This window comes from Strigops habroptila, chromosome 1 (genome assembly GCF_004027225.2).
Source record: "Strigops habroptila isolate Jane chromosome 1, bStrHab1.2.pri, whole genome shotgun sequence".
Classification (NCBI taxonomy): domain Eukaryota; kingdom Metazoa; phylum Chordata; class Aves; order Psittaciformes; family Psittacidae; genus Strigops; species Strigops habroptila.
This window is the reverse complement of record NC_044277.2, coordinates 152,666,401-152,678,825: the sequence shown is the minus strand read 5'-3', so window position 1 is coordinate 152,678,825 and position 12,425 is coordinate 152,666,401. Positions and strand designations below refer to the sequence as shown.

The 12,425-nt window shown below is 43.3% G+C and overlaps 1 protein-coding gene across 4 annotated transcripts in view; it reads right to left on the bottom strand.

The window, feature by feature from the left end:
* BMPER (BMP binding endothelial regulator) overlaps positions 1-12,425 on the bottom strand; it is a 143,631-nt gene that overhangs the window by 15,480 nt on the left and 115,726 nt on the right. Inside the window, exon 14 of one of the 4 annotated variants that reach the window (XR_003994222.1) lies at positions 10,597-10,709. The exons of the other annotated variants lie outside the window; for them this stretch is intronic. The gene's annotated coding sequence lies outside the window, so the exon portion shown is untranslated. The remainder of the gene's footprint in view (positions 1-10,596; positions 10,710-12,425) is intronic. 4 annotated transcript variants of the gene reach the window in all.

The window sequence follows — 12,425 nt, the reverse complement described above, 5'->3', positions numbered from 1 at the left end:
TTTAAAGAGTCCACCCAGTCTCAGTTCTTCAGGCACAAGTGGGGACTGAACTGTCACATCTTATCTGAAGAGAAGAAAACCCAGTCATTCCAACTCAATTTCAAAAAGACAGACATCTTTTAATATCTAACTTTATACCATTCAAGTAGTACTTTCAATCAACAGCTAAGCTTTGCTATTATGTTTCATACAGTGCAAATGAACATGGCATAGACTAAATGAATCTGAGTGCACCAACTTTCGCTTTAGTAGACAGAGAGCCCATTAGTGTATTCTGTGTGACTCTCCTCATCTGAGAAGAAGCCAGAAGTTTTCCAGGAGCACTATAAATGTCCTAGATAGAACCTACAGAAACGTAAACCATGTAGACATGCCAACAGCATATTGCCATAATCATGAGACAGGCATATAAAATAATGCAAGTTTTAAATCTTCTAATGTAAGAATTCAAAACAGATCACCTCCTTCTGTCTAACGACAAAATATATCGTGGCCCTGCTATGCTGTCATAAAAATATGCTATGTCCAATAACAAGAACAATGAGTACATGAAGCAGGAAATATTTCTGAAGTGTAAACATAAACCGAAGTTATCTTCTGCTTTTGATGATGATTCACTGTATATATTTCAAAGGAGGTCTTGTGATATAATAATAAACAGGCTGGCTAGTTTAGAAACTCACATTCTCATACTCTGCAGAGCCCACTCCCTGGCTTAACCCATATAAGATTAACTTCAGTCAAGCACATTTTTCCTCTAGGTGGCTGCAGAGCATTTAAAAAGTTGCTGGCTCCAGATGGAATATGAAAGAAAGAGAGCAAGGGAAAGGGCAGACAGGAGACCGCCAGTCAGAAAGCAGCTTTCCTCCTTATCTTGCTCCTTTTCCAAACCAAAGGCCAAAAATCTTGTTTCAGCAAAGTCAGGCTCAATGAGCATGTCACCTCCCAGCCTATAACATACAGTGCATTTCATCTCAGAGGGCTCCCTGCTTGCTCTTCATCAAAGATAACTGCTAAAAATGGGACTTGTAGGAAGTGGCATAAGAGCCAGCTAAACCTGAATCTTTTTAATTAACCACTGTGTTCCTGGGTTTATGGCTTCTGTGTGGTCCTGGTCCAGACCCATACAAAGACATGGGCACATAAAGCATGATTTAGGCAGGATTCAAACACCCAAATGTCCCATCTCAGTTGCCCTGCTCGTGCCGAGGCTGACCTTTCCATGCTGGATATTTTGTTCCTGCTTTTATGTTTCCTCAGGCACCTCTGCTTTTGCTCTGCATGTTCTCAAGACCATGTGGGCACTCGCAGGCATCAACCTGACTGGCACTCTGACAGAGAGGTCCTCCTGCCCACCAGGAAGGGTCATCTTAAAACAGCAGCAGTGCTGCCGTGGTCCCATTCAAGACTCAATAGAGAGGGTGAACATAACAGTTTGATAGTGATACAGGACTCAGTCAGGAGGCAGAGACCTGGTTTCTGGTCAGTTTGACTTAGCCTGCTACTTCATATGCAGAAAGCTTTGGATGAGACATGGTCTGCATGCTACCACAGTTCTTTAACCTTCCCAAGTGCAAGATCCCATTTGCAAACCACTGTACAGAGCCTGAAAATACAGTGGATGAAACGCTGGCTCCAGTGAAATGGATGGGGATTTTCCTACTGACAGCATAGGAGCCAAGACTCAGAACTGTCATCAGCCTTCTTTTTTTGCAGTTCTGTACTTCAAGGCTTTGAAGGATACAGACTCTTTGAGCACACAACTAAACACTAAATTCAAGCTTCCTTAATTAAAATGCTACGCATTAAAGTTTCCTGTGCTAGACATAGTGACTCCACAACATATCAGCCTGGCCTAGGAGCCACAGGAACCCACACAGATGTTATAAAGTCAGAATGACCTCTCTCTCGGTGAGGTGGGATGAGATGATACAAACAGATAGAGCCAAGGTTTGTTCTCCTTCATGGCAAACTTACCCTTCAGTTCGGGCACGGCCAGGTACTTGGCTAGATACAAAGGCTGTTGTGAATCGGCAGTCTTTAAAGAGAAATGTTAGCCACGAGCAGGAGCAAACCCTTCCTACAACAGAACAATCACGATCACTGATTATTTTCCTGATCATCTGTGCATGATGCCGAGTGGCAAAGATGCTAAGACAAATTATGGGCTTAGTCTTGTACACAAAGCCCTAAACATCTGAACTTGACTTTGCCTCTTTTTGTTGGCTAAGCAGAGACTCTATGGAGCAGATCAATGCCTGATGTTAGCCACCTTAAGCACGCTGCCTGATGGAGCCACAAAGCAATTAATTCTCTCTCCATCACTTTTCACTCCATAAAATCTTCCCTGGCCTCCCTACAGAAGCAGCGGAGAGATCTCGGGGCTGTACCAGTTTGTTATGCAGCTTGCTGTCAAACTTGGCAGTGGTTGCAAGCTACTTCAAACCTTTCTCACCAGCTAAGCTTGCGGGTAGGAATTGTCAGCACTGAGTGTGCCTTTGGGAAGAAGGAGGCAGTACAGCAGTGAGGCAGCCCATACAGCATGGCTCCTGAAGAAGCCCAGCTGACAGAAGAGAGAAATCCCAGAAGGCAACATGGAAGGAAAAGCTGTGGCTGGAGGTTGCACAGGACTCATAGTTCATGTTCTCCATGGGTCCTCGGGAAGCACAATGTTTGCAGTCCCTACCTCTGGGAGGCCACTGATTTCTCCCCTTTGAGGTGAGCATGTGGCACCCGCTCAGTAGTTTTTCTGCTCCCATGGATCTTTCCACAGGTGGGGAGCCCGAGGGCCCGTACGAAAGCATGAGCGGATTAGCTCTGTCAAAACAAAGATCCTGGGTTTTGTGCCAGTAAGGAAAAAAAAGGAGGGAGCAGGGAAAGCATAAAATAGAGCATATGATATATTGAAGGAAAACTGGTTTTTAATAGAATCTTTTCAAAGTTTTCCATTAAACTCTGGTGGCTTGCAGTGCAAGTTTTGGAATGCAACCCCCTCATCCCCTTAGGATGGTCTGCATTTTATTACGTTAGTAAGGCAGCCCGGCTTACCCCTAGCAGAGCTACTGTATGAAATGTTTCAATCTCAAGCCAAAGTGGCAGGAGCAAAAGCCCCTCCTGATTGATTTTCAGCCACTAATCAGGGGCCAGTGATTTAAGGTGGTTTTTATCATGCGTAAATGAAACTTTTGTTACCAAGCAGCAGTAAATCACAAATGCTCACATCATAATGGATCAGATGACAGGCATCCAAATGCTACCCATACGATGACAAGATTTCAGCTGAGTTACCTAATCAGAATGAGCAAAGGAATGTATCAAAGGTAGATTACATCAGGCACTCTTATCCACTAACGCCACAGCCCCACCATAGAAGGCCACCAAATTTGTCACGCATGATTTGCCCTTAGTGAAGCCATGTTGACTGTCACCAATCTTTTTCCAGTGCTACGGAAAGTGATGTGATTTCTCCCTTCTCTCTGAAGTTATCTGTCTAAACGTAGTCAGCTTTAAGCCTCTGCTTTCTCACAGTCTCTCATCTAAAGATAAGCGACCAGGACTCATTCTTCTGGGTTGCAAGATAGTGGCTCTTGAACATGCTGTCAAGAGACCTATTCTTCAAAATACTTCAGAAGAAACATGCAAGTATATTTTACCAAATCCTCTCCATCTTCCATGTGAATCTTGTAAATAAGATCTATGCTAACCAGAAGCAGTACCATTCTGCTGTATTTCCCTCTTTCTCTGTGTGTGTGCATGTGTATATACAGATTTACTCATTTTCTACTCCTAGGTCAGTAATGCAATAAGCTATGCCTTGCGCTTCAGGTTAGACAAAAGTCTTGTTTCCTCAGTTGCCCTTGTATTTATTGCATTGGGTATCTTGACACTTGCTGGAATTACAGCAAAACAAGATGAACTTAAATTTTAACATTAGTTCTCTTGCCTAATGGGTTGATGAAATCATATAACACCTCCATGGAGATCCGTGCATGTTCAGCACACTCAATGTGGACGTCAGCTGCAGTCAGACCTTACCTCTCTCCACTTGTAAGGACAGAATAGCTGCATACATGCAGAAATTTCATCTTATCTTGAAATCTTCTCAGAGAGATTATATTATTGTGAATGGCAAGCCCAGCAGTTCTTAGAGATCCCTTTATGTAACAGTAGCAGCAGCCATGGAAAGAAAGAATCAAGAGGCAATGAAGTTCTTGATCCCATCTGGGCAAAGAGTACAAAGGGAATCATCACGTCTGCATGAAGAGAGTGATGGTGATGGAGTATTAACAGAAGAGCAGAGTCCCCAGAGCCGAACACTGTAGGAATAAGTAAAAGCCACAGAAGGAAATAGAGGCTAAAGAGAAAGGCCCACAGTAAATATCTGCAGATGCTGTTGTTTGCAATGGGGGCTGAACCAACAGGGACGTAGTCACACACACACGTAGCACCTCACCAGTGGAGGAATATTCTTTTCAAGATCAAAAGTCAAGCAGCAATAAAATCCGTGTCAAGAAACATAGGCAGAGGAGGTTGTGCATGCTCACTCGGGAACATCTGCACTAAGAAGCCACTTAAGTAACCATGCAACAGCATGGAAGAAACATCTGCAGTGTGTAGACCACCAGCTGTGCAGTAATAATACTTTGAATATCCAGAGTGCCTTTCATCTGAATACTGCAAAGCATTTTCCAAACAAATTAAGCTTCACGACACCACTGTGAGCTTCTTATTTAATGGTAGGATTATTTCATCCTGCACCAAAATGCCACTGCTGCCAGAAGGAAAAGTAACACCTGTTTATCATCTCACAGAAATGCTGTGCAATTTTCAGGATGGGAAGTGACAAAAAGGCTGTAGTTAAGTTAAAGTGCAGGAAGACTTGAGGTAGTCAGAATTAAACGTTTAGAAATGAAACTTAGAAAACTGGAGTATTACATACCCCCACCCCCTTTACGTTTTATGCAAACTGTCACATTAATTTTTATGCCCACATGCTGTTACTCTTTGGTCTTTATTTCACATTGGGAAGAGAGAACTTCCTCGGGTATATAGTTGTAGGGGTGTCTACAGATGTGCTCAGAAGTACAGAAAAATACCTTGGTTGTGTACACTCCATAAAATGTATTGCTGTGCATTGCAAATAGCTTGCCTTTGTACTCCCTCAGATCTGTTTTTATAAGGCATTCTGATGATTATACTACAACACTGCCTTCCAAGGCAGCACGCCATCTAGTAAATCCTAAAACAAACTTCTTGCTGTGTGTGCTTTCAACCTCACAGGGTACTCCATGTAAGCAGCATTCTGACCTGACTCTACTGAGTGAGTGAGATCCAACTGTATGTTTCTCGAGAGCAAGGAGAAAGGCTGGAGAACATGACACCTGAAGATAGGAAATATTACAGACACCCCATTATGGTTTCCTCTCTCTGCTTCTTAATACACCCACTTTTCAACCCCATTGAAATGTTAGTGGGGGAAGAAGTTTGATGGGAAAGCTGTAGCAGCAAAGCAGACCTGTTCTTTATCAAATGAAAAGCTTAGTACTGGCAAAGCAATGTATAATACTGTACAGGACAGACTGTCATGAACTCTTCAAAGCAAGATGAACATACATCTTTAAAACTTAAAACTTTTTGAGGGCAGCAATGAGGTTCTGATCTGTGCATGACTCCAGCACCCTAGGATATTAACCCAATGAGTAAGGCTTTTTCGTGTTATAGTTAAATTAAAAAGAGTAGCTAGGACTTGGAAATGACTAATTGTAATTCTAAGAAATTGTTGAAGGGTGTCTGGATACTAAGCAAATAGCTCTCGCTTTGGCTAAGGAGTATACTTTAAGCATTTCTACATCCACCATCTCTGAGCTGGTCCCAGCTGGGCATGTGGTGGTAAACCTCAGGCCAACTTCTCCTTTCTCCTCAAAGCTGGTTACAGGAGGACGCAGCCTGGCTTGAGAAGAGAAGGCTCTTTCATGGTTAAGATTTTCCAGAAACTCTTGGTGTTGGTATAACTCCATCCCTGTTGAAGCCCAGGGTGAAATTCTGCTTGTCTCTAGTGCCAGGTATGGTTGGCCAGCACCAGCTGCTTTTGACGTCTCATCCTACACAACCAGCTCTGAAAAAGTTCTCTCATATTCACACACTGACTTTTCTCCAGAAAGAGCTGTTTCTTTTCTCCATGGATGCAACTGAACACATGTGCCAAGTTGCTCACTATCCCGCCAGGACTGACTACTTCATTTCAAATAAACCATAAAATGGCATGAATTACTTGGGGAGAATAAAATGTTCCCTTTCAGTATGTACGTTCGTTAGTTTCTCTCTTGCATGCTAGTTTTGTCCGTTTGTTTCATACAGGATTTTTCTTAGCCATGATTCAAAATAGTGAGCAGGAGGATTAAGTCTTAAGAAAATATATAGTCTCATTTTCAGTTCTATCACATGTAGGATAAGCAGTTCATCTATTTTTTTATATACTATCTTGAGCTGCCCACACAGTCTGACCCATTTAGAATAACAGTACTGAAGCGCATGGGACTTTGAAAGGTTTCTGTCCGTAGAAGTATCAACATTTGTTACCAACATCTATTTCCATTTTGGTTTTCTGAGATCATAACATTTGAATTGTATTTTGTGTTTCAGTTCGGATAAACCTCAGAGCTCGGAGGGTAACAAAGCTGAGATCGAAGCCACACACCAGCTCCAACTTGCCAGCTGAAAAGATAGCATTGCATTGTTTCCACAAGACAAGGAGAAGAACCAAAATCTCCAATTCCAGATCCAACATCTGTTCCAATTTAGTAACAAGCTAAACTCATTCTCCATCCCCCATACACATATCCGCACATACACACAATGGAACACTCAGTTCTAAGGACATTTGCCTCTGGATTTGTATCTATGTTGGGCCACTTCTAGTTTCCAGACACAGCCATAAATCAGTCCAGTTTCACTAGAAACAGAAGAGATTCACAGAGAGCCCCAGGCAAGGATCTTCACCCAACTTTCCTAGCCCCAAATCTGGCTGTGCAGTAATACATTATATTTGTTTTCAACAGTGGAATAATATCAAATACGACCATAGTCTCACCAGTGACAATTTATGAGATTGTTCCTCCTAACTGTCCTACATCTGATGGATACAGAGCTTGTATCCATCTTCAGAAGTCACATGAAAACCATGTCTTTTCCCAACTCTGCTTTGAAACCCTGCCATTTTAGAAATATGGTAGCAAGAGGAACAAGAAGAGCTGTGAAGGACAGCAGTGTTGAAGCTCTGCTTTGCGGACACTATAAGCCTTGCCTGGACTTGGTCCCTTGCTGCCTGGCTGAGCAGCTTGGCTCAGCAGCACTGAAGAGCTGGGTTGAAACATCTTCCAGCTAGGGAGCTGGTCAGTTGATTTGGGAGGTTCAGCAGGGAGCCATGGTGGTCTCATAGTCAACCTACTACTTGGAGTTTTTTATGCCAATCAGCAGCGGCAGTGAGAGCAAGCAGCCCTCAATGCCTGAGAACAGCAGGTAAGCCCCAGAAGCATTTCATTTTCCCATGGTCTGTTTTCATTCTCCATTTCACACCCAAGTCCATGGGCAATTTGGAGCCCCGAAAGTGAATGCGTAGCACAAGTCAATGCACTGTAAAAAATATTTACAGCTTTAAAGCATAACTACATTCATGTGCTAATACAGTAAATATTTTTAAAGTCAAAGTAGCTTGAAATGGCATTTTTCTCTGTATGTTTCCTGCTAAGCTTGTGCAGCTTGTGTGCTTTTTAACTTGCAAAATGTCCTAAATTTTGTATTTACAATGCCAGGGTGAGAGCCCTGGTGTTAATATCTCCTATTTAACAAGAAATTAAGCAATGTGATTCCACAGAGTATTGATAATGATCCTGCTGTACAGGTGGGGGAAGACTCCAGCATCTTTACATAGCTTCTGCTGACGATGCTGCTTTGCTTCTAATTATTCCTTTAAATATCTAATAACAGAGGGAAGTCACCATTTCATTTACTACAACTTGCATACTGCTCACAGCTTTCAGCGCCAGGCTCGATTCAAACCAGAGGCAGTTAAAATTATTTGCATTGATGGTCAGATCTCACATCTGTGGGGATGGAAGAGAGAGATGATGCCAAGTCTTACGTTTGTTCTTTGCAAGTTCAAGGCAATGGGCAGATCCAGCCAAGAAACCTCTATCTTCCCCTTAGGGACCCAGTTATGGGGAGGCAAGGGAATGGCAACAATGTGGGAAGTGATTTGTCCCACGTAACATGTAAGTCATGTCTTCATCAGGGAAGAATGGCAGAGCTGGCTCTGACTCTATCCTGCTGCCTCAGAGGGCACTTCATCGCTATCGAGCCATGCCAGACCATCTCTGTGTGGTAGGCAGAGCTCCTCTCATTCTTTATTTTTACTTCCAGTGAGTTCCTGAGGGTGAACAAAATGTACAGATCACACCCTGCGACCACAGAGTGATACATAAACTGTGTTTCTGGGATACACATGCGTCCTAAAGCTTCGTCTGATGCTGCCTGAAGCACCACAGACATGTGCTATCTGGCCTTTCCAAATCCCAGCCCTCCTCAAGGGCAAGCATAGTGCACAGTCTGCTGCATCTGATTTCCAAAAGCAGCGTGGAATATGTGCAGAGGTGGAAGATGCCCCTGCCTCATCGCTGTTATCACATTACTTGTATAGTATTTACCAAATGTCCTGGCTGTGTCATTTTAGAGTAATCAGATCTAAGCTATCCAGGTCAAAAATAGGGTCATGAGGGGTGACATGCAAAATGGCGAGTTTGTCTTGACAACAGAAGAAACAAGTGCTGTTCCCTACTATCATCTGAAAGAAAACAGTAGCAGTTTTCCAGCAACTTTGTGAAAAATCTGTTAAACTGACTATGCTCCATCAGTCATGATGACAATCCCAGCATGTATTTTCTTTTTCCTGTTTTCTGTGCAATAAAGTGACCCAGAGATGTTTTTCCATTCATGAAACAAATTGGCAAATGTCAGGTTAAAGGCTAAAAAGAAGAGCCTGGCTAAGAGAAATTCTTCTTTACTGTTACAATTCTTTATAATTATTGCTAATATTATTGTATTACCAAATGAAATAGCTCTATTGTTTTACGCAGCAGAAGTCGGAGGCCCTGTGATTCACTGGATGCTGTTGCACAGCACTCTAGAGTGGGCTTAAACACACACTTCTCCATTAATCCTGAAAAGACATGTGAACCTGCATGTACAATTTCCTGGGGTGGCCTCAAGCACATCATCTCACCTGCGGTGACACAGGTGAAAACTGTGCCATTAAGGTCTAACCCTGGGCTAATGTAAAGTAGAGGAGAGCAATAAAAATTGCCATGCCACAGGCTTGTAACTGAGAGCGTTCCCTGGAACCAGTAACAACCAGCAATCCGTGGCCCCAGCTCTCTGCATGTACTGTACCACAAAGGGACAGTCCCTGTATATTGACATGCACTTACAAAGCAACAGTCAAATTTCTCCATTTGGATATCCTACTTGTATTGTCAGTCACACTCATGGTCTTATCTCCAGGGAACTTCCAAATGCATCATATTCTGGTTGGAGTGCAAATTCCTACGACATGAAGCAAACACCTCTGGCCCCTGGAGCAGCACTTTTCCCAGAAACCTACGTTGGAAAACCCATGGCATTCTAAAAGACCACATGGCAGAAATGAACCTTTTCATTCTAAATCCACTTCTGTTGCTGTTTTCAATCATCACAGGAATCACACAGCATGCGAGTCAGAAAACAGACACCAGAGGTCAGCTAAGTGGCAAATACTTTTGAGATGCAGATCAAGCACCCAGCGGCTGGCCTCAGCAAGGAACTCTGCCCAGCTCATAGGGACTCAATAACCTGGTGCTAACCTCACCACCCCAGTCATCAAACTGAAAAAGGTGCCAAATCTAACCTTTACAGCATCTCCAACTTGTCTTCCATAAAACACGCTCCCCAGCAATGCTGCCATGAGTTCGAGAGAGAACATTGACATGAGCAAAGCTGTTGAGTTCAGTGGAGATCTAAACCCAGCAGAGCAAGCCAGCAAGCCCCTCCACAAGCACATTCCTGCTCTCTGCCCACTAATTGGGCAACGAAGACAAAGTGAAAACCCCAGTGCTGAGCCAATGGATAAGCCGCCAGGAAACTTCAAACCGCTCCAAGCATGACAGCCAATGGAAACCATGACGTGAAGTTCAGAAGAAGGTCACTGCTTCAAGATTTCTTTCTAAAGAGAGATTTTGTTGTGTTTCTTTTCTTTTGCAAGCAATTATCAATAGAGCCAGAGTACCAGAGAGACACAGAGAAAAAGAATGGATGTATAAAAGAGATGCAAAAGAAATTCTAAAGTAAAGGTTCAGGCACATGATTTCAGCCTTTGGTACAATGCGTGCATCTGCAAAACTCTGCACTGATGGGCAGGGAAGTGGTTTAAATGGCTGCCCACATTCTGCACAGCTGGCAACCCACTGGCACCACAAGGTCAGTGCAGTTGGACAGACTCTACAGTAGCACCTAACAACTATTTAGAAGGTTCTCTCTGAATTTGGAGGCTTTATCTTGCATACTCACATAGTAAGACTTTGACTGAGGTATCCCTGATCTGGTTCGTATGTGACACAGGGCAGAGCTGGGATCAAGCCTCACACCTCCCATTCAACCAGCTCCAAAACACCAGCCACCTCCTGAAGAGTGAATAAAAAAAATATGCTTACTTAAAAACTCTGGATATTTAAAATTATTAAAGCCCTTGACCACCAGAAGAAAAGGAATTACTTCCTTGCAATGGGACTCTGGTCTTGTCCTGTGTCTAACTGGCCTACAGCTAAGTATGTCACCACATTGCCTGCAGGTTTTCTATTTAGTGTCATAATAACACAGAGAAATATTACATCCAAGTGGGTACTGCTCTCCTTCATTAGGACTGGACCACCTTTTTATGAAACAATGGAAAAAAAAGCCAACAAAAAACCCTCCGGGTTTTGTGCCAAAAGCTGTGTGCTCTGCTTTGACTCAGGCCTACTAGGAGCCCTTCACAAGCTAAGACAACAGATTTAAGGCATTTGGGATACAGACTCAGAGGTTTTTCAGAAGTAAAATAGAACCATGACACCAATTCAGCCCCAGGCGTTTTCCTCTCTCCTCATGTTGTGTTTCACGGCAGCTTTCCATATTTGAAGGCTATCACACAAGGAAACCCATCTCTTACAACAACTCACCATCATTTACGTGACTCTCCAGATCAAGTCAGCATAAGAACCATGTGGACTCACAGAGACAGAAAGCAGGTTCAGAAAGTTGTTGAGATCCAAACAACCAACATGGCTTCACTGCTGAGAGAGCTGTCAGCTTGAAGGTTACTTCTAGCTAGTTGTAAATACATACTTCACTAGTTGTAAATACATAATCTGCTAGCTGGCTGCTAGAGAGTTCTCATTGGGCTGTCAAGGTATTTGCCTACAATCTGGTGTGTAGTCCCCAGTGGGTTCACTTCTCACCAGCTGATCACTTGAAGCGTCTCTAAAATACAGAGCAAAACATGCCACTGAACGTTTCCAGAAAATCAATTCCCAGAGGAAACCCAGGAGGAGAGACCAGCAGATGTTCTCTCCCTCACATCCACCAATGTGGAGTCCCCTGATAAAGAATGAAATGACTTGCGGGTAGGAAGTGACAAAGGGCAATTAAAATTATATTAAACTTTCTCATGGCATTTCTCTGGCGTTTTCTGCAACACAAATGTCAGAAGATTAATTTGTTTACTGCCCACAGACACAACGACAACCACAATTGCTTCCCAAGGAACATTCAGTACAGCAACACTCCAGGTCCTTCTCTGCCACCGCAGCATTTTTCCACAGCATCTACGGGTGGGACTGCCATTGCTGAGAACACCAGTGCATGGTCCTGAAAGCACCAGGTGCCCTCCCTGAGCTCAGAGATCCAGGACCACCATCAGTAAGTGAGGAGAAAACCCATACTATCTGCCAGAAAGAGACCAAGAGAGACATCATGCAACCATGGGCTACAGTGTGCCCTATACCACTAAAGGCAAAACTCTTCAATTAAGTCAGTATTAAATGCATGACTCTATTCCTGACTTTAAAACGTTATCAATGAATGGAGAAGCAGGTTAACAAGGTTAGCCTGTTGCTGCACACTGCAACTACATGACTGTGTCCTTACAGGTGTGCATAAATACTCACACAAGGGTCTTCACTGAAGCCCTTGAGCAACTATTCACCCAAGCAGCTGCCTGTTGCTGCAGATAAAATGCTTACCACATCACAGCCTGGCCCACTGCATTAAGCACATTCAAGTGAGAAGGCAAGTGATTTGTTCAGGCTATTCCATTTTTGGGGCATGACTTTGACCTCAGTCATTTGTCTGGGCTGTTCCAG